We start from the raw sequence: 18655 nt of genomic DNA, 5'->3' as shown, positions 1-18655 counted from the left end.
TGTAAGAACAAATTAAAATGTGTTGACTTGCAAAAGGAAAGTAATCAAACATAAATCATTGTGAAAACGTTCACAGATCATAAAATTAACACATTCTAAAATGCAACATATGATACAAACACTCTTAAGACTTGTTGCACAGTTATTTCTAAGTGCTCCGCGTTGCTGAACGCAAGCCAGTACAGGGCCTGATCCCACAAAGACTTACACTCATACTGAGCTGGGAATAGTCCTATTACAATTGACAGGATTACTCACAGAAAATCTACTTACCGTGCATAAAATTATTTATGCATGAAAATCTTCACCACCTTGCTGATCCTAAAATCGTAGTAGATCATCATCAGCATAACCATAATCTGGTGTCAAAACTCTATTAACAAAGCCACAGTTACACGCCAAGACCCACAGGGATGTCACCAGTAAAGCAAATATGTTTGAAATATTTAAAAAAATCATACACAATGTTACTTGTCAACCGGAAAAGCCGCCCACTGATTTGGTGGCACTAAATTACAAACTAATAGAAAAGAGTTCATTTTGACAATCTATATGGGAATTTCTACCACTGTAAAGTTACCTTCAAAAGAACAATGCAGTTTCTGCCCTTGCACTATGAAACTCAGGCACTCAAAACAGCTCAGTCCGGAGACTTCAGATAACATTTATATGCAGGAAAGAAAGCACTATGCCTAACTAAGGCTAGCAGCATCTTCCAAGTTCCTTTAGTAGTTTATAACTTCAGTCCAACTTGTTAAAATTGTGTGAAATTTCATATATCACATGCATGCCTTGATGAATCTTTGTAAAAATACTTCAGATAATGTATCAAAAGTTTTTTCATTTCGTTTTGATAACAGTGCAGTTACATGACACACCTGAGCCAATCTAACAGCAGTCACTGAAATGGGCAACCCTGCTTCCTCCTCCTAACTGTGAGAGTTCACCCTACCTTCTGTGAATGCTCTGGTGCTCATGTAAAGATGCACTCGTTCACACTCCGCTGGCCAATTTTTTTTCCTCAGCTATAAATTTTGTGCCAGGTTAACTCACTGACTGGATTTCCTGTAAAGACTGTGTGTCAGAAGCAGCTCAAAACAGGGTACCGGAGCAAGCCCGTCCCTGTTCAGCATTCACAACGTAACTGCCTCAGCTCATCTCACGTAACTTCACTTTGAAAATAAACAGAAAAGAAAAATATGTTGCTTTTTAAAAACTGTGATTTTTTTTTTTTTTTAACAAGCCCTTAAATTCCTGGGGTCCCACCACTTCTCTACGATCTGCAAAGCATCTCTTTTCATAACTACCACTATGCTGGCGCTGTTTTACAGAAGATGACAATCTGCTGCTGCTATCAGTTACCCTACTGGCCTACATGGCAAAGTTCCGTATAAATGCATGCATAACAGAATTTCTGGTGTTTCTTTCCAGATTGCTTTTTGAAAACCCTTAAAACATTATACATGAAAAGCCCTGAGAGAACACAAGAAGTTGCATGCAAATATACAGAAGTCAGGGACTGCAGTTATTAAGGTACCTTATTCATTTCATCATCATTAGCCTCTCCAGCCTACCGGCACTGTGATAATATTTTTAATTAAAAGAAACATATATGATATATACATATCTTTTCTCTGCAAAGCATCATTGCCTTTGGCACACTGGATGGATCTGCTCCGTAGAAACAGGTGAAGCCAGTGAGATAGGCACCCATGCTATTGTTGGAAGAGCTGAAATACGTATAAACAAGACACGAACAGCAGGAAAAGAAAATCACAACCATTTAAGCAGTTGGATGTTATCTTGCAAAATAGGATCCTATCCTTGATCCTGACAGAGATCTTACACAACTCTACACAAGCCACTTCTACCAAACCTTTTTTTTTTTTCCTAAAAATAGGTGATCAATACCTATACTTTCCTCACTTTCTGGGTGCTCACTCTGACACATTTAGGTCAGATTTACCCAAAATGCTGAGTACTCAAGGCTGCAATTAAATAAATGACAACATAACATTGAAAATATCAAGATGAATGCAGTGCTGTGTATTATATGTTTTTAAAAGAACTCTTAAAGAGCTCGGTGGACATCCACATCAAACACAAACTTTCAACTTACTCCCAGGTATCAAATTCTCTAGGCATAAAATAAGAAGTATTCCCTGAGGTGTAGTGACATTCTTGTAAGAATAAGCAACGTTTAATATAGGTCAGGAGGGTGAACTAATCACTTTATAGCACTCTTGTTCCTGCAGCCAACACAGCTCCTGAGGGAAGAAGGTGACACACACAAGATGGAAAGGTTAAGGCCCTGATTACTTAGGTAGCTACTTGGAGAAGGCGGGCAAGAGGGCTCTGGCCTCTCTTGGGAACCAACCACAAGGAAGAACAACCAGTCTGTTCCCAATGAATGCAGAGTAGCCACTTTAGTGGAGAATCACCAGAGGAATGTGGGCACACAGATGTGGGGCTGTCATCAAGAAAAGGTTAGCATGACAGTAAGGCTGAAGAGCAAAACACTGCTTACCACCAGGATGTTGTAAAAGAACTGTGAGAGATTTAGCTTCTTTTCTCAGCTCTGCCACTGCTGTTGGGCCAATCTGTTACCTTGGCAAATCATTCCTGGCCCCATATTTCCACTTCCTTGTCTCCAAAACAAGTGCAATGACCCACCTAGGATTTAGGTGTGAAGAGAGCAGCAGGAACTATCTACGAAGGCCTCACAAGCCTATTGATAACCATGGTAGGATAACAAGCCTACTGATAACTGATAACAAAGGGATATATTCATTCTGCCTTCAAAGCAGGATTAAACAGAGCACAGTGAGAGAACACACGTTATGCAACAAGAAGAAAGCAAATTACAGAGCAGCTGCTTATTCAGTGAGCAGCATGCATCCTGTACATTCAGAAAAGGCAGGGGCTTCTGCTGGGTGGAGGGGGGGGGAATATTGTGTTCATGTATCACAAAAGACTACGATGTAACACTGGGTTACAATATATTAGTAATGTAGTGCTGTACACTTAGGATGGTAAAATTAAGGTGGCACAGGTAAAGCTCAATGCTGCAATTTTAACATTTGTGTGCTTGACTTACACCTAAAACTGTCCTTTTAAGAGCATGCTTGTAACATCTTTACTTCAGCTTCATTGTTTTCTACAAGCTCATCTACACACATTGAAGAAAAATAATAATTACAGAAAAATTCAAGCCAGTTATTTAATACATCCACATAGACTGAACTGGACAATAAGCTAACAGAGGTATAATCAAGAAGGCGTTGATCAAAAATATTTGAAGTTAGCAGCAAAAATGGTCTCAGAGATTCTGGAAGCCATCCCTCCTTTAAATACATGACATAAGGAAAACTTTCAGGAAAATACCAACAGTTATCTAAACTATAGGTGAGGAGGACATGAATAATGGCTACAAAACAGAGCCTACAGAGCAAGATTTCTACATCTCATTCAATATTTGAAAGCAGCGCAGGCTCTCAGGCTGTGAGGGCAATGCAAGTGTTATAGAGTACACGAACCACTCTCGTAAGTTGCAAGTTCAATTTTAGAACATCAGCATGCACTAAGTACACTTTTTTTTTCCCTGATTTCATTATGGTAAAACTTATTCAGAGTAAGATTACATTCTGCACAACATCTAGAAACAAGCTCTGAGAAAGACCCTTGGCTGGCTGTAGGCTGACTTTTCACACGATGGTGATGGCAAGGAGCATTCTCTCATTTAAACCTGCTGAGGAGGCAGTGCCATATCCCAGTGTAACTTCATTTTTTATGTATATTTATTGCATTTCAGCTGTGTTTCAAACATACCCTTCACCTACACAAGGAACAGTAACTTCAAAAAATCCAGTTAGTTCAAAACACAGTAGAATGAATATCTCTTTAGCGAAAGACTCACTGCAGACACACCAAGCAAATCCTATGCTTTCTATATTGTTTTCCAAGCACAACAGTGTTACTTTCAGTGGCCACTTTTCTGAGCCAACAGTGGTCTGGGCCAGAGGATCTGAAACAGCCCTCCCTAAAGCTCAAAGACAGAGATTGCTGTTGACCTACTCCACAAGACCAATACACCCAGCAACTAAAAAATATGAAACTAAACACAGAACATAGAAAATAAACTTCAAGCACATAAATAAGGTTATTTACTTCACTTCTGTTAACAAAATTAGACGGCAACACACATATAACACAGTCAATTAAAAAAATAAGCCCCTATAATAATACCCCGAGGAAAGAAAAAGAATCACGGGTGAGGTACACAAGACATTTCCACAGGGTGTGTGGACCCTTCAGAGATGGGAGTCACATAAGAATAACAAAACAGTGCCATGACAATGATTTAGGCACTGACAGAAGCAGCATCTCAGACAGTATGTCCTGGTGGTAGCCCTTTCTTTCCTGATGAAAAACAAGGATGCACCATTGGGGAGATGTTCCATTAGGGAAACCACTGACCAATAGTGAACACAAAGAAAATGCATGACTGTTCTTCAAAGTATTCAATCAGTTATGAACTGGTAAGCAAGGAGCAATTTTCCATGGAATTCCATGGAATCAGAGATCGTTGTGGCCTAACCAGAACTCTGTTACAACAGCATGGGAACAGCATCAAGCTTCTTCATCAAGAATAAGCAGAAGAGTTGGCACATAAATAGGCACATGGTATTATTTAAAGACAGTATGAAATCAGGTAGAGGGAGAAGGAGTAGAAATTAACTCTAAATTCATGGAACTGAGCAACTTTCTCAAAACACCCTCTTGGAACACAAGCATGTTACAGATCATGTAAATTTTCCAAGACAGCAAAGTTGGGTTTTTTAAGACCACATTTCTGTACTGCTAGGAATTTTTTTTTTCCACATTGTTGCAACAAACCCACCACCTCCCTACTAATAACCAATATTTGTGGTCAGATTAAATCAACTAAGAACTATTCCTATCTGCTTACATAAAATTCCAGAATTGTAAATCAGACTGCTTTAATCTGGCTGATCCTCACTCCAAAGAGAAAAAAAAAAGTCAAATCAAGTAACTACTAAATTAAATGTGCTTCTGCAGCGTATCCTCTTCAAAAAACTATCCATATCCTCAACAAGAACTTCCAGGTAACTCTTCACCTTGATACTCGGAGAACAGCATGAACAAGGAATGCTGCTGACTTCTAGCACATACCCCAAGGTGATTGCTCCTCATTACAGTCTTACATTTCTCAAACAATTTTAAAGCGCTTAAGCCCATTTTCAGAGCAAGGCAAGCCAAAACATGAAATGTCTAGAAGTCATTTTACAAGAGCAATAACAACACAGATATCTTGGCCCGTTAACTAACAGTGAAAATAATCCAAAAAAATAAGACTTCTCAGGATTGTGCCCCCTTGAATAAAATGATTGTGGAAATTAGATTCTACCTCAATGACTTTGGTACCCTGCAGCTAATTCTTGCTAATGAAGTGCTAGAATACACTAAAACAGAAATGCAAACTGATCAAAAGATATGATTCATGTTTATAATAGCTCCTATGATTATTAGGAAAAATGTCTTGAAGGTTCTTGATGCCGTTAACTCACAGGCCAAATACTAAGTACTACCATACCAAACAGGTCTGAAATTTCTGAGAACCCACAGCCAAATAACTTGATGTTCAAGCCGAGTCCTGGTGAAATACATTCTACACAACCCATACTACTAAGCAAGCAGGAAACCGATCGGTAAAGTAAGAAAATATTCTTAAAGGACTCTGGCAAAAGAAAAACTCAGCATGTCCTTTGTTTATGGACAGCTTTCCAGGTACTGTTTTCTCATCCAGCTATGTTAAGAGTCTCAAGCCCTCAATCTGCTGATGCAGCTGCACTCACCCAGGTTCCCTCAACACACAGATGTGTTGCTCAGGTAACAGAGCAACAACTTCAGGCACCTGAGACGCCAGCAACAGAGCTGAGACCCCCTTCCCTGAACTTGTGCCCAAGCAAAGCTGAGAAATGAAGAGCTGCCCAATTTTACAGCAAAGTTTAGGTATGTCACACATAACTACAACAGATTCTACACTTTCTGAATATGCAGCCATACTCTCATCACTACCACAACTGTGGAAAGCCCCACGCCTGTCCTGTGACCTATATAGAATGTAAGCCGGGGATGACACAAAGGCTCACTCAACAGCAAACTGCAAGGTCATGCAAAGAATTGAGAGATTAGGCTTTCTGTCAGTTTGTCCTTTCATATTGTTGTTCCTTGAAAAGCAACAGTGAACTTGCACTTCAAGCTGCCTTATATTTGATCCGATATGGTGTATGTAACACAAAGTACAGGTTCCTAACAGGCACCAGAAAAGCCTGAACACATCTACTTTGCATGATCTACTTTTAACTGTCAGATTAAGACGACAAGTCCACTGGTTTTGTCTACAAAATGCCACCTAGTCTACATATTCAAGCAAATCTACTACGACAACTGGATGATCATCCTCTGCATGCTTCTCTCCTATGAACTCTATTTTATTCCCCCTCACAATCCTTTCATTTCAAGCTGGGTATAAATAATTTGTGATCATAAAAATACTATACATATTTTAGATACACAAAAATTCTTTTCTACAAGTCTTTTAAAAAGAAAACTTCATAATCTCCATAAATAAAAAGCAACACGAAAGCCACATAGCTTTCCCTTACATCCTTACACCTCCTGATAACACAAGCCTTCCCGATCCCCAGAAGACAATCATAACTTTCACATCTTTTTGCTGACTCAGACAAAAATTCATCACAGAGTATAACTGTCAAGTTCAACAGCGACAGAGGAAGCTCCTGAGAACAGCAGCCTAATAAAGCTTTCCTCCTTGAGGGATGACGGCAGTCCTTCTCCCATATGAATGATTCATTTTTGTTTTATATTGTTAAAGTAATATTCACGCAGGGCACCTTCACACTAGATTTTACGCAAAAAGGTGTTTATAAGGTCAAAACAAAAGCTGAAAATCAATACTCCACAGCCACTTCTAGAAAACCTGCAAGCGATTGTGGTGTAAAGTAACTGTATCACATCTCAGTACCCTGAGGATTGACCACCTCCCTCTCTACGCTTGACCATTGGTCATTAAAGAAGTTCTCTACAGGGTAAGAAGCATAAGAGTCTCTTAGGAAAAAGGGAGTTGGTCGAGTCTACTGGTCCTTCATGAAGACCTTTGTCAAACTTTAAAAACACAAAATGAGAAGATGTCTTAACTTTAGTTATATAGTTACCATTGTACCTAGAAATGCTCAGTGCTATTAAATGACCGAACTTAAAGGCCTGACAATTGTAATCCATCTCAGACACATTTTGTCTGACAGAGATTCACATAGAATAGTGACCTATGTCAAGAACCACTGTGTGTGTGGCCAAAACCAGGGAAAAATCACACTTCAGGAGGTAAGCAACAGAGCTGATAGAGTACTCTTATTTGAAAAGCTCTGAAATCATCCATTGCATCTGGGAACACTGTTACGATGCTTACAGACCAAAAAATGATCTGTGAATCCCAGGAAATGTACTCATTTCTTGGCTTTAGTATTTATTTTGCTCTCTCTCACCTCCCCTCACAAAACTGAAGAATGTTTGCAATGGAAACTACAAATACACTTGTTGAAAGCAAGACTAAATAATTTTCACTACCAAAGGAAGCCTGTAGAAAGCCAGTGAATTTAGAAGTTGCTTACTTGCTTTGCCTCTTCCCAGCAAACCACATCACAGGCAGCTAACGTGCGTAACACACTGCTTGCTGCATGGCAAAATAAAATTCATGTAATGCTGAACGTGTCTCATACTCTATGACTAGAGTTTAGGCCAGACATCAGAAATACCCGCTAAAGGTGCTTTATACACACCAACATATATATGCATCCACGCCTTTTAGGAGCATATCACCACTTTCCTGTTTCAAATCTAAACCCAACAACAGAAAAAAAGAAATCTGACAAGTTTTCAGGGCAATCATGTAGTGGCTCTATTTTTCACAGAGAGTGAAAAAAAAGATGTTTGTTTCCCCTTTCTTAAACACTGCAAGTGAACAATGTCAAATCTGCCCAGCATGATTACTTCACACTTAATGTCTCGCACAAAGGTAACACGGCCTGGGCAAAATGCTACTGGCTGTGTAAACCTTTTTAATGATGCCTTTTTTATCCATTTGGGGGTACATAAGTAGTAAAAGTTAACATAGACTTTATGGGACATTATTACAAAAAAATTAAGATACTTGTTGAAAATTTTATCAATGGGCACCTTCTACCTTACAGATGCAGGTGCCACTTGAAACTATTTTAGAGCAGAAGGCCTATCAGCATCACATTTGAGCTCACACAGATATCACAACAGCTTAATGAATTAGGAGTATCACATGTTACATCAAGAAATTACTTTGGTTTACACGGACCTTGATTTTTGGCTTGTCTTTTCCAGTGCAAGAGATCAGACAGCTTATATATTGCTGTTTGTATATTATATCCTACTGTTATTTGCAGGTTGGAACTTCTTCCCACACAGATTTCATTTAATCATCAGACTGTTTAATTCTGCACTTATAAAAATGTCATCCTAGTCATGAGGGAAGAATTAGACAGCTCTGCCTTGAAGTTTTCTGCACAAAGTGTTACAATATGCAGAGACTATAACACTAGTATGGCAGTAGAGTGTATCAACTGCAGGATCAGGCCAATATATGTTACAGAGCTACATCCCACTGCTTTTCAAACTGCAATGAAATCATGAAGTAATATAAATTAGTAATAGATTAACTATATTACAGTATTCACACTGTTACTTCTTGATATCATAGCCCTGAATACATTAACACACTGATAATATCTAAGAGGATGCTAAAAATCATTTCTGAGCAAAAGCAATAACAATCTCTATATTATCTCCCAAAATAAAATTCTGACAGTAGGGAAGAAGTTATCAGGACAGTCTAACTCTTCTTCATGCTGTGCTTTCCACAGTCTTTCTAAAAGACATGGAATTTCCCCCTAGGACACACTTATAATCAAGTTCTGTGAGAACACATTACAGATTTTTCCAGATATTTTATGCATTGTGGTGGATGATATATGAAAAAAAATACAACTATATGCAGTCAGGGAAGACAACTTAATCACATATATAATATTGGAATACTCACATATGTTATTGTATTTAAATTTGTATGACAATTTTTAAGTTAAGTAGGTTAAACCAGTGCCACTTGTGTAGTTCAGGGCATTATTGCTGATGCATAAAATATTCTGTTCTACGTAGATGATAAAAAAATATGTACTTAAAATGTACACAGAGTACTTACGAGCTAAACAGATGGAGTTGCACTTTTAACTTCATTGGAAAGTACTGAAATAAAGTAACTACAGCATTGGAGTAAAAGAAAATAAATCTCATGAAAACCTGAATGGATTTACTTCTGTTAGACAGAAGTTTGTGCTTGGCATACAGCTCTATATTATCACCAATGGCTGTGTTTTGCTGGTATGGCCTGTCAATAACTATGTCTCAGCTGCTGAAAAACAGTAAGTTAAATGTACAAATGTTCAAGGGTTCTTGCACAGATTCCAACACACAGAAGTGAAAAAAAAAAAAAGGCAAAAATATCTCATGACTCTCAGTACTGCAAGAAATAGTGTTTTCCCATAAGTACTTCTCTCAAAAACCAAACAATTAAATACAAGGTTAATCTCAGTACTGATCCTTCACATAAGCCCTGCAACCAGATAGAAGCAGACACCCATGCCTACTTACACCCATGGAGACTCTGTGTTACTTCATTTGTCTTTATGCAGTTATGCAGACGAGACTGCAAGCTAAAGGTTTGAATCTATTTCATCATAAATGATGCTAGTTTGAAAGGCAGTTACCATTAAAATGCCAGGCAAAGGCACAAAAAGCACTTATTTTAAATAAAACATATCTACTTCTCTGGTAGATCCACTTAAGAGTCTTCAAAGTACAAAATATTTCCAATGGCATTTATTCTTCCTATCTTGTACTATTCACTTAATACAGAAGACATTGTTACATTTGGACAAGAAAGTTGGACACCTGGTGTCATGTTTAGGGTACCAGCAGTAAGCTTATCTACGGAAGATGTCATACCAACATTACTATTTCTTACTTCACTTTTGTTACTTCACACAGAAAAAGGTATTTTATATTGGAGCTAAAATTAGATCAAACTGAATTTCAAGTTGCACTAAACACTTAAGGTGATTGTGATAAATGAAGGCCCACTCCATCAAGCTGCTCCCACATAGACAGGTCTCCATTTGTCATATTCACAACAGGACAACAGCATACACAGCAGTCCTTACTGGAGGAGGACTCCACAGAGATCCTAGACCAGTCTCCAGCAGCAGATACAGAAGGTAATCCCACTCTGCTTTTCTCCAGAATACAACAAACCCTTCCTCCCCATTAGCAAACTTTAAAGTGCTTTGTCCAAGAAGCAATACCCTGAACTTCACTTGATTTTTAAATTAACATTATCAAACCTGTAGTACAAAGAAGTGAGCTAAGCTCTTTTAGCTGTACCGTTAGCACATTTCACTACAGTAATATGTTCTTAGTATTTTCATAGTTCAACTCTTAACATTACTGATACACAGAAGTTCTCAGCTGGAAGTAAGAACTTCCAAACTCAGTGGTTTTGCGCCAACTCTCTCTAGAATGCATGCACGCTTCACAGAGCTTTAAATCCTAATACCAACAAACTTGTACACTCTGAACTGAAAGGGAGAAGTTCAGCTTTTAAGAAGCTACATAACAATATTACAGAAGCATGTGTTCCTTCAGGTGAACAATTTAGCCTACGCTACAACTTTTCACATTCAGAGTAATTTTTTCTTCCATTTTTTTTTAAACCACTGTGGTTCTTCAAGTAGCTACTTACCTACTTATGATTTGATTTCATAACCCATTATATTAGTGATTTTCCATAAATAGAATATGTTTGCAATACAGTAGAAATCAAACACATACAGACAAGGACACAAACAGAAGCATATGAGATTACATCTGTTGTCTTGGGCCTTAGCCTGAGGAGCGAAGACAGAAAAAGTACATGTGCACATGGCAGCTAAATACAAGAGGTCAGCCTCATCATTTTTAGCTTTATGCAGTTACATGAGCTCACTGACCAACTACATGGATATTTGGGGGAGAGGGGCATGCAGACATCCAGAAACAACTACAAAGAAAATAGTTTTGGAAACCAAATACACACATACATTCAGCTAAGAATTCACCAAGAAAAACCACGACAACTGTTTTCAGGAAATCGTGCAACTGAAAAATTAATTTAGTAGAGTTTTCCTTACTCACCGCAACGATAGCGGGGTTTGCCTGCCTCTGCTACGAACCTGACTGTACCCTGTTCCAGGAGTCTGCAGATCCCATGAGATCCACAGGGAAGCAGGCCTCGTGAGCTCTGGAGCTTCCCAGCACAGCCAAAGCTTCTGCAGATGACAGCTGTCACTGGACACATGCACGAATCCCAAACACTGGAAGTGGAACAGTGAAAAACTGACACTGCCCGAAGGTATGCAAACTTTTCACATAGCAGGACAGATTTTAAGTGTGTATGGACCATCAGTTTATCTGACTGGATTTTCAGTATAGCGTAGAACACCTTCAGAAACAGATAACAGTTTAGCACTATTTTTCCACCTCCTTCCTTCTCAAGGCCTGCCTCACCAAACTCACGAGAACACTTGCAAAAGTTGTATCATTTACAAGGACGAAATCTAATATGCAAAAGGTCTAAGCATGACAGGCCCGGGTACATATTCTTAGCAAGCTTGCAAAGTATTACTGAAATCTGTTAATAAGTTCAGCAAATAAACAAAGCAACTGAGATCCTATTCCAAAGAAAAACCACAGTCCCCTGTCATTTGCCTTGTACCAACAGCGAAGATGCTGTTCATCAGAAATAAGACATCTCTCCCATCCAGAACTCCTCGGACCAGAATGTCACGCGTGTGCAGACAGAGAGGTAGGTCATGTGCTCCAGGTAGACTTCCAAAGCGAGACTAAAGCTATGATTGTTGTATGGTACAGATCTACTTTTTTTTAGCATTCTGCAATAGCCCTCACAGCTGTTCCGAGTGGTTTATAAAACCGAAGGGATAATTTACATTTGCAACATAAATGTCTTCCCTTTTTATAAGCCAGCTTAACATCGACATTGTTGCATTCATCCCAGACGAGGTTTGGCAGGAACTGGGAAGAGGAAAGACGATGAAGAACGAAAGTGCTTTAAAGCCCAGCTAATTTCTCTTCAATCCCTACTGGTCCCCCTGCCCTCCCAGCCACTTCCACTTCCAGCCTGGTGCTTGATAGCAGCTCCAGACGCTGGAGAGAAGTCCCTTTCAAAAGCTTTCCCCCGAGCAGTTGCGAGGAGACTCGGAGAAGGTTATTCAAAAGATAAAATCAAACGGAACACATTCGCACCAGCCGGCACACCGCACCTCTCTTACACCGGGAACAATGGAGGCGCGGGCAGCGGGAGGATGCGGCCGCTCGGGAGTGGGGGGGATGCGCTGCCCGCCCGCCTGTCCGTCTGTCCGCGGCTCCCCCGGCTCTTTGTCCGTCCGCCTCTCCACCGAGGCCTGCTTGGCCCCGCGGGGCACGCGGGAGCAGCGGCCCCGGGGGGCGCGGGGAGGACAGCGGCCCGGGAGCAGCGGGAGGGCGATCCCAGCGCTCCCGGCGCCTCCAGCGCGGCAGGGAGCGGGGCTCGGCGCCTCCCGCCGGCCTCCCCGCCGCGGGGCCAAGCGCGGCCCAGGCGGGCGGGACGCGCCGAGCCGCAGGCCCCCCGTTCTCCCTCATCCCTCATCCCCGTCCCTCCCTCCCGCCGGGCCCGCCCGCACTCACCGGCCGCGGGACTGCGAGGAGAAGGCGGGCCGGGCCGAGGCGCGGCGGCGGAGGCTCAGAGGGCCCGTGCCGCGGCCCCGGGCATGGCGGGGCGGCGGCGGGGGCGGGGAGAGGCGGCGGAGGAGGAGGCGGCGGAGCGGAGGCCGAGGGGAAGTTGGCGGCGGCGACTCCTTCCTGCGGCGGCGGCGGGGCGAGCGGCGCCGTCCCTCGGGCGCTGCGGGCGGTGACAGCGACCGCGCGGCCAGAGCGCCGCCGCGCGCGGGGCACCATGGGAAGGCGCCCGGAGGACCGCGCGCACCCGGGGCGGGGAGCGGGGCTGGGGGGGGCGGTGCGAGGAGCGCGCGCACATGCGACGGGGAGAGGGGGAGGGAGGGGAGAGCGGGGAGGGCTGCGGGATGCGGGGATAAGGGGTGCGGGGAGCGGGAATGGATGCAAGATGGGTGATAAGGGGGTGCGGGGAGGGGGGATGAGGGAGCGCGGGGATACGAGGTTGCAGAGAGTGGGGAGCGGGATGGGGGCATGCGGGGAGTGGGGATGCGGAGAGAGGGCATGCGGGGAGCCGGGATGCAGGAATGCGGGGAGTGGGGATGCGGGGAGCAGGGACGCGGGGAGCGAAGGTGCGCGGCCTCGGCTCGGGGCTGCCCGGCCATAGGGCGGGATGGGACCCTCGGCCTTGCCGGGCAGGGCCCGGTCAGCCAGGGTTTGGGGGTCAGCGGGTCCCGGTGCCGCGGCTTCGTGTCCGGTGCGGGCGCTGGGGGAGAGGGGGCGGCACGGGGGGAGCGGAGGTTCCCCTGGCTCTTCACTGGGACCAGCTCCCTCTCGCATCCCGCTCCCCGTGTCCCTGCGCATCCCCCTGTCCGCGCGCATCCCGCTCCCCGCTCTCCCGGGACATCATCCTGTCCCAGCGCGTCGCCGGTCCCGGGTGCAGGAGGCCCCGGAGCTCTGCTGTGCACACGGAGGTGGTGGCTGCGGGGCTCCCAGCGCCGCCACATCCATCGGGAAGCCCCAGGAGGAGTTCTCTGCGCTGTAATCTCCGCGATCGGGATGTCCTTCGTGACCCCGTACTATAAACCGTTTGGAAAATTGCTGGAGGCCAAACCTTCTCGCAGCTCTCTACCCAAGTTGCCTGCGCCCTTACAACTTTGGTTGCGTCTCTTGCATCTCTCAACTTTTCACTTTTTGGGGTTACCAGCGTGTCTGTATTTCTCTAGATAAGGTCTTTAGCTCCACACCACACTTGAACACGTGCTTAACTAAATTGCCTTATGTCACTTGCTTATAATTAAGCATGAACTTAAGTGCTCTGCTGGATCGAAGCCAAAACCTGCATAAGCTCTATTGGGTAGAGTTTACCAGCTTTGTCAGTCTTAGCTTTGTGAGTCATTCAATCAGCAGCAGCCCAAAGCTTTTTGCTACAAGCTTAGTTATTCCCAGGTTGTCCTACAGGATCACCCTGTCCCCGCGACAAGGCATATGGCCTTTGTTTAGGTCCTGTTAGAAAGAAGATGCATCTCCCTGGTGAGTCAGCTTTATGTAGGGTTTGTAGTTCCTTTAATGAGATGCATTAATAAGGTTCCGCATCCTTATGCAGGTCATAGATTGTGCCATCCAGTTACGGTGTAATAAATCGCATTAAGAAGAAGATGTTAATGACATTAAGACTCCGTTTCAAAGTCTGCCCTTATTGCAGTGCGTATATTTCAAAATAATTGCACTGAGTGCTCAATATGTACAAACAGAGGAAGGAGTTAATAAAATCCGTCTACATTTCATGCAGTCATCTACAGCTTTACATATATACAAGAAGTGTCATTAACCTGCTCCCTGAATAAAATGGGAAACTTTTCTATTCCAGAAATAGAGTTTTAGAAACTGAGGGAAGATACTCATTTATGCAGCTTTGATATTTTTTTTTTCCTTCAAAGACAATTAATTTATTGAGACTATTCATTTTTACCTGTCAAAAAAAAAAATCTTTTGAATTTCATTAAGTCTGAGTAAGGAAGCTCAGCACTAAAACCTTACTTTAAAATACACTGAGGAATTAAAGCTTTCTGCAGGGTGAGCACAAGGCTTTCTCCAAGGACACATCAATTGGAACCTGCTTTTCAAAAAATCTTGTTTGGCAATTAACAGTGTAATATGAAGAAGAAAGACTGTCTTGTGTTTAAAGCAAGGAAGTGAGACTCAGCATATTTGTGTTCTGTTCATTACTCTCCTACCATTCTTCTGTGACCTTAATAGAGACATGTTCCAGTTTTCATTCGTGGGTTTGGGTTAGGGTGGAGTTTTATGTTGTTGTTTGGAGAGGAGCTGAGCACCTACAAATTGTCGAGTTCAGCGAGACTCTTACAGGGCTTTGTTCATCTGGAAGTCCCCACGCCAAGCAGGAAAGGGACGCGTCAGATCTTGGACCTTTACCTCTTTAATACCCGCATTTTCAGACAGTGGTAGCTCCTCACCACCTCACAGAGCTACAGCACTGACATTCATATTAGTGTTTTGACACACATTTATTACTGCATTCTTTATTTGTTAATATTGGTTTTATGGCATAACAAAATATAAAAGAATATAAAAACCCAGTAACTCGAGAGGCTTAAAGGAGCGTTTGCATTTTGACCTTTTTTTTCTTCCTTATGCTGCTCTGTAATTAGTAGACAAATTCTGCTTTTCCCTGGGAAAAAATTAATTGTCTTTAATATAGTCTTTCCCCTCCCTTCTGAATTCCAGAAGTTGTCCACCCATGGGAAACCGTGTACAAGGCAACATGTGCACTGCTTGAAGCTGAGTACATTTCAGTTTCTTTTTCTTAGGAAGACTGAATAATGGAAAGTAAAAGGCACCTCTTTTTTTTTTTTTTTTCCTTCCTCCCTTTGCTGTATAAATCCAAAAACCAAGAGAAACAGGAAGCACAAGCAGGGTATGTATGAAAACAGTGGGACTCGTTGCAGAATATATATGTGTGTTTAAAAAGGTCGTAGGCAGGACGTGCTTTCAGGAATAACGGTGTAGCACAAGCAGAACCCTCTGGTTGGACCTTCTACATGACAGGTGAAGGATTTCTATCAGAAATTTCTGCATCAGGCCAGTAACCTCTAGTGGAGCAGTAGCTTGACCTGTAAGATCCATTCTTGGAATTTGAAAGAGACGACTACTAGTTAGGTGGGATTTCAAGATGGCTGCTTAGCCTAACTCATGAAGTTATGCCTTTGTCTGCATTTGTCTAGCCTGAGCCTTATTCTTTCAAACACACACAAGTAGCTTTTCGAGAGTTTAAAAAAAAAAATAAATCTGTTGAAATTTTCATGTCTGTACGTGGTTACAGGATCAGCCCAAAGGAAATGTGAAAAGCAATCTCCATGTCAAGTATCAGTATTTTTACTGAGTATTTTATAACCATGCTAAATCAAAATAAAAGTCTTTAAGTGAAGAATTCATGTCAGTAATTTACAGATGGAGGACACTTCCTGAAAAATCTTTATGTTCTCCAGAAAAGATTTGCAAACAGAAAGTTCAGACTCAATGTAAATCCAGGAGAAAGCATGGGCCATTAAGGTAGAGAAATACAGGATGCATCTTCCTCAACAATGAGAAACCAGCCTGTTTTGTGCTTGTGGAATCATCAAATAACTGAAGTTAATAACTTTTTGGTTCAGGATGAGATTAACTTGACTTTCAGAGATAACAGATGTATTCTCCCCCACCCACTTGAGATCCTCTTTTAACGTGAAAGTTAGTTTAAGCTTTAGTGTCTGTGTGTCTCACCAGCCTACATGCTGGGAAGCACCTGCAATTTTGCCTGGAAACACTTTGACAAAAATGAGTACCAAATCACGACTGCATAAAGGAACAGTAATCACCCTTGCGATTAAACCCAGCACGGAGAGCAAGTAGTAAGTATAACTGGTTTATTGTAAATGGTTTGTCGCCACAGAAGTAGAGATAAAGACTACTTAGTACTCATCACAGATTTATGTCTCATTCCCTGTTCAGCAAGAGAGCTAAGCACACGTGTAGCTTCAAAAATGCAAATATCCCATTGAGTTAAATGGAGCTGTCAGATACTGAATCAGAAAGAAAACTGAATGCTGCCTTCAATTTCTCTCTCTTACCCTCCATTCTTGGACCACTGATTTCACTGTAGCCCTGGTTAATACTGTTATGTGCCACTGATACAATAAAAGATGCTTCAGGAATGCCTAGATAAATGCCTGACGTTTCACCAGTGGATGCAGTCAAGGAACAACTATTATTGAAAGCTAGAAGATCCCTTCCATCCATCCATTCCCCCTTTGCTGGTTTGTTTTTTTTTTTTTTAAATTCAAATATTCATCAGGGTTTTAATTAGCACAAATATTCATTGCAGAAAATTAAATGAGTCTGTTGTCTGAGCATCCACTCACATAGTCTATAAATTGCTTCTCTTCATTTCAGCATCCCTGATTGAATTTGTGTTTTAATTATTTTTTTTTTTTTCAATTCATGATCCCACATGAGCCCAACTCAATTGAGTCTGCATTGCCCGATAGTGGTAGTAGATCAGGAATCAATCATAACGCTATCAGTCACGTAGTTGTACTGTATGCTTGTCCTGATATTAATTAGTGCAGAGAAACGTGATGATATGGTATGTCTGAAAATTCCCGTGCATCTGATGCTTGTGAAGAAAAAAGAATTAATTACAGGAAATTGGTCTATTCCAGCTCTATTCCAAAATCTTTTCTGCTCCTAAATCTATTTAGAGGAGAGCACTGTTGAGCTTCCACTTGAGCCCTGAAGAAGTCTTCATATCAGATTAGTTTCTAACGCCACAAACACCCCTGACTTGACTCATTCACTTATTTCACAATAATACAGCAGCTTGACGTGCTTTAAAAATTTGAGCTGAAGGCATTGCAAAAATCCCAGAGAAAATTAAAAGTAATGGTTTGATGAGAGACATACCTGTCTGGAAAAAAAAAAAGAAAGATAGCAAGTCAGCTATCAGTCAAGATGGTTTTGTGTAGACACAAGACATTTAGATATCTGTAATATGTTCGGCTTGGTCCCACAAGGTATTCCTATAAAATTAGCATTATAAATCTCCAGATGAAAAGAAAAGAGGATGTTTAATGTTCCATGCTGAGATGCCTAATAGACAGAAAAAGCAACAGAAAAGATGATAATGTAGTACTCGGCCTAATGTAAATTGTCAAATGACACAATGAGGCAGAATTTAGAGAACCTTTTCTCTGCCTTAAAACACAGGTTAGAAGCAGAGCAGAAAACCACCCACTCTTAACTTAGATTGGCTGTCTACCTAAGATGTTTAAGTTGAATTAACTGCAGATGGGAAAGTAAGAGGCATGAACATTTTAGAATTAAGCCCTTCAGAATTAACTGTAAAGGAAACTAGGAATGCTTTATCTGTAAAAGAGAGAGCATCCACAGAGGGATTTGGTGGGCTTTAACTAATGCAATGTAATGTCACACCTTTACTTAATTCATCTTAATCTTTGCTAAATGTCCCTCTACAGCAGCTGAGTTCTTTAGTCTGAAGTATTGCAGTGGATCTTCTTTGAAAGACAGCATTAACTGAACCAGTAGCTAAAAGCTTGTACTTTTGGGGAGGTTACAGTGCAGTGGAACCAAATAAGCAAACTGCTGAGATATCTTACAAACGATAAATGGCTAAGGTACAGCTTCAGGTGGCAGGTTCTTCATGGCAGGGAAAGGCAAGAAAGCAAAGCTGTTGATAAGTAAT

At 41.8% G+C, this 18655-nt stretch overlaps 1 protein-coding gene across 5 annotated transcripts in view; it reads right to left on the bottom strand.

The window, feature by feature from the left end:
- Positions 1–13166, bottom strand: part of ZNF148 (zinc finger protein 148) — a 43553-nt gene extending 30387 nt beyond the window's left edge. For 4 of the 5 annotated variants that reach the window (XM_054070015.1, XM_054070017.1, XM_054070013.1 and 1 more), the window contains exon 1: positions 12910–13166. The gene's annotated coding sequence lies outside the window, so the exon portion shown is untranslated. Of the gene's footprint in view, positions 1–11361; positions 11491–12909 lie in introns of those variants that run through there. The other variant, XM_054070014.1, reaches the window with a different exon arrangement.
- Positions 13167–18655: the final 5489 nt, after the last annotated feature.

The sequence above is a fragment of the Cuculus canorus genome, chromosome 6 (genome assembly GCF_017976375.1).
Source record: "Cuculus canorus isolate bCucCan1 chromosome 6, bCucCan1.pri, whole genome shotgun sequence".
NCBI classification, from domain to species: Eukaryota; Metazoa; Chordata; class Aves; order Cuculiformes; family Cuculidae; genus Cuculus; species Cuculus canorus.
The sequence above is the reverse complement of the archived record's forward strand: the minus strand, read 5'-3'. Positions and strand labels throughout refer to the sequence as shown.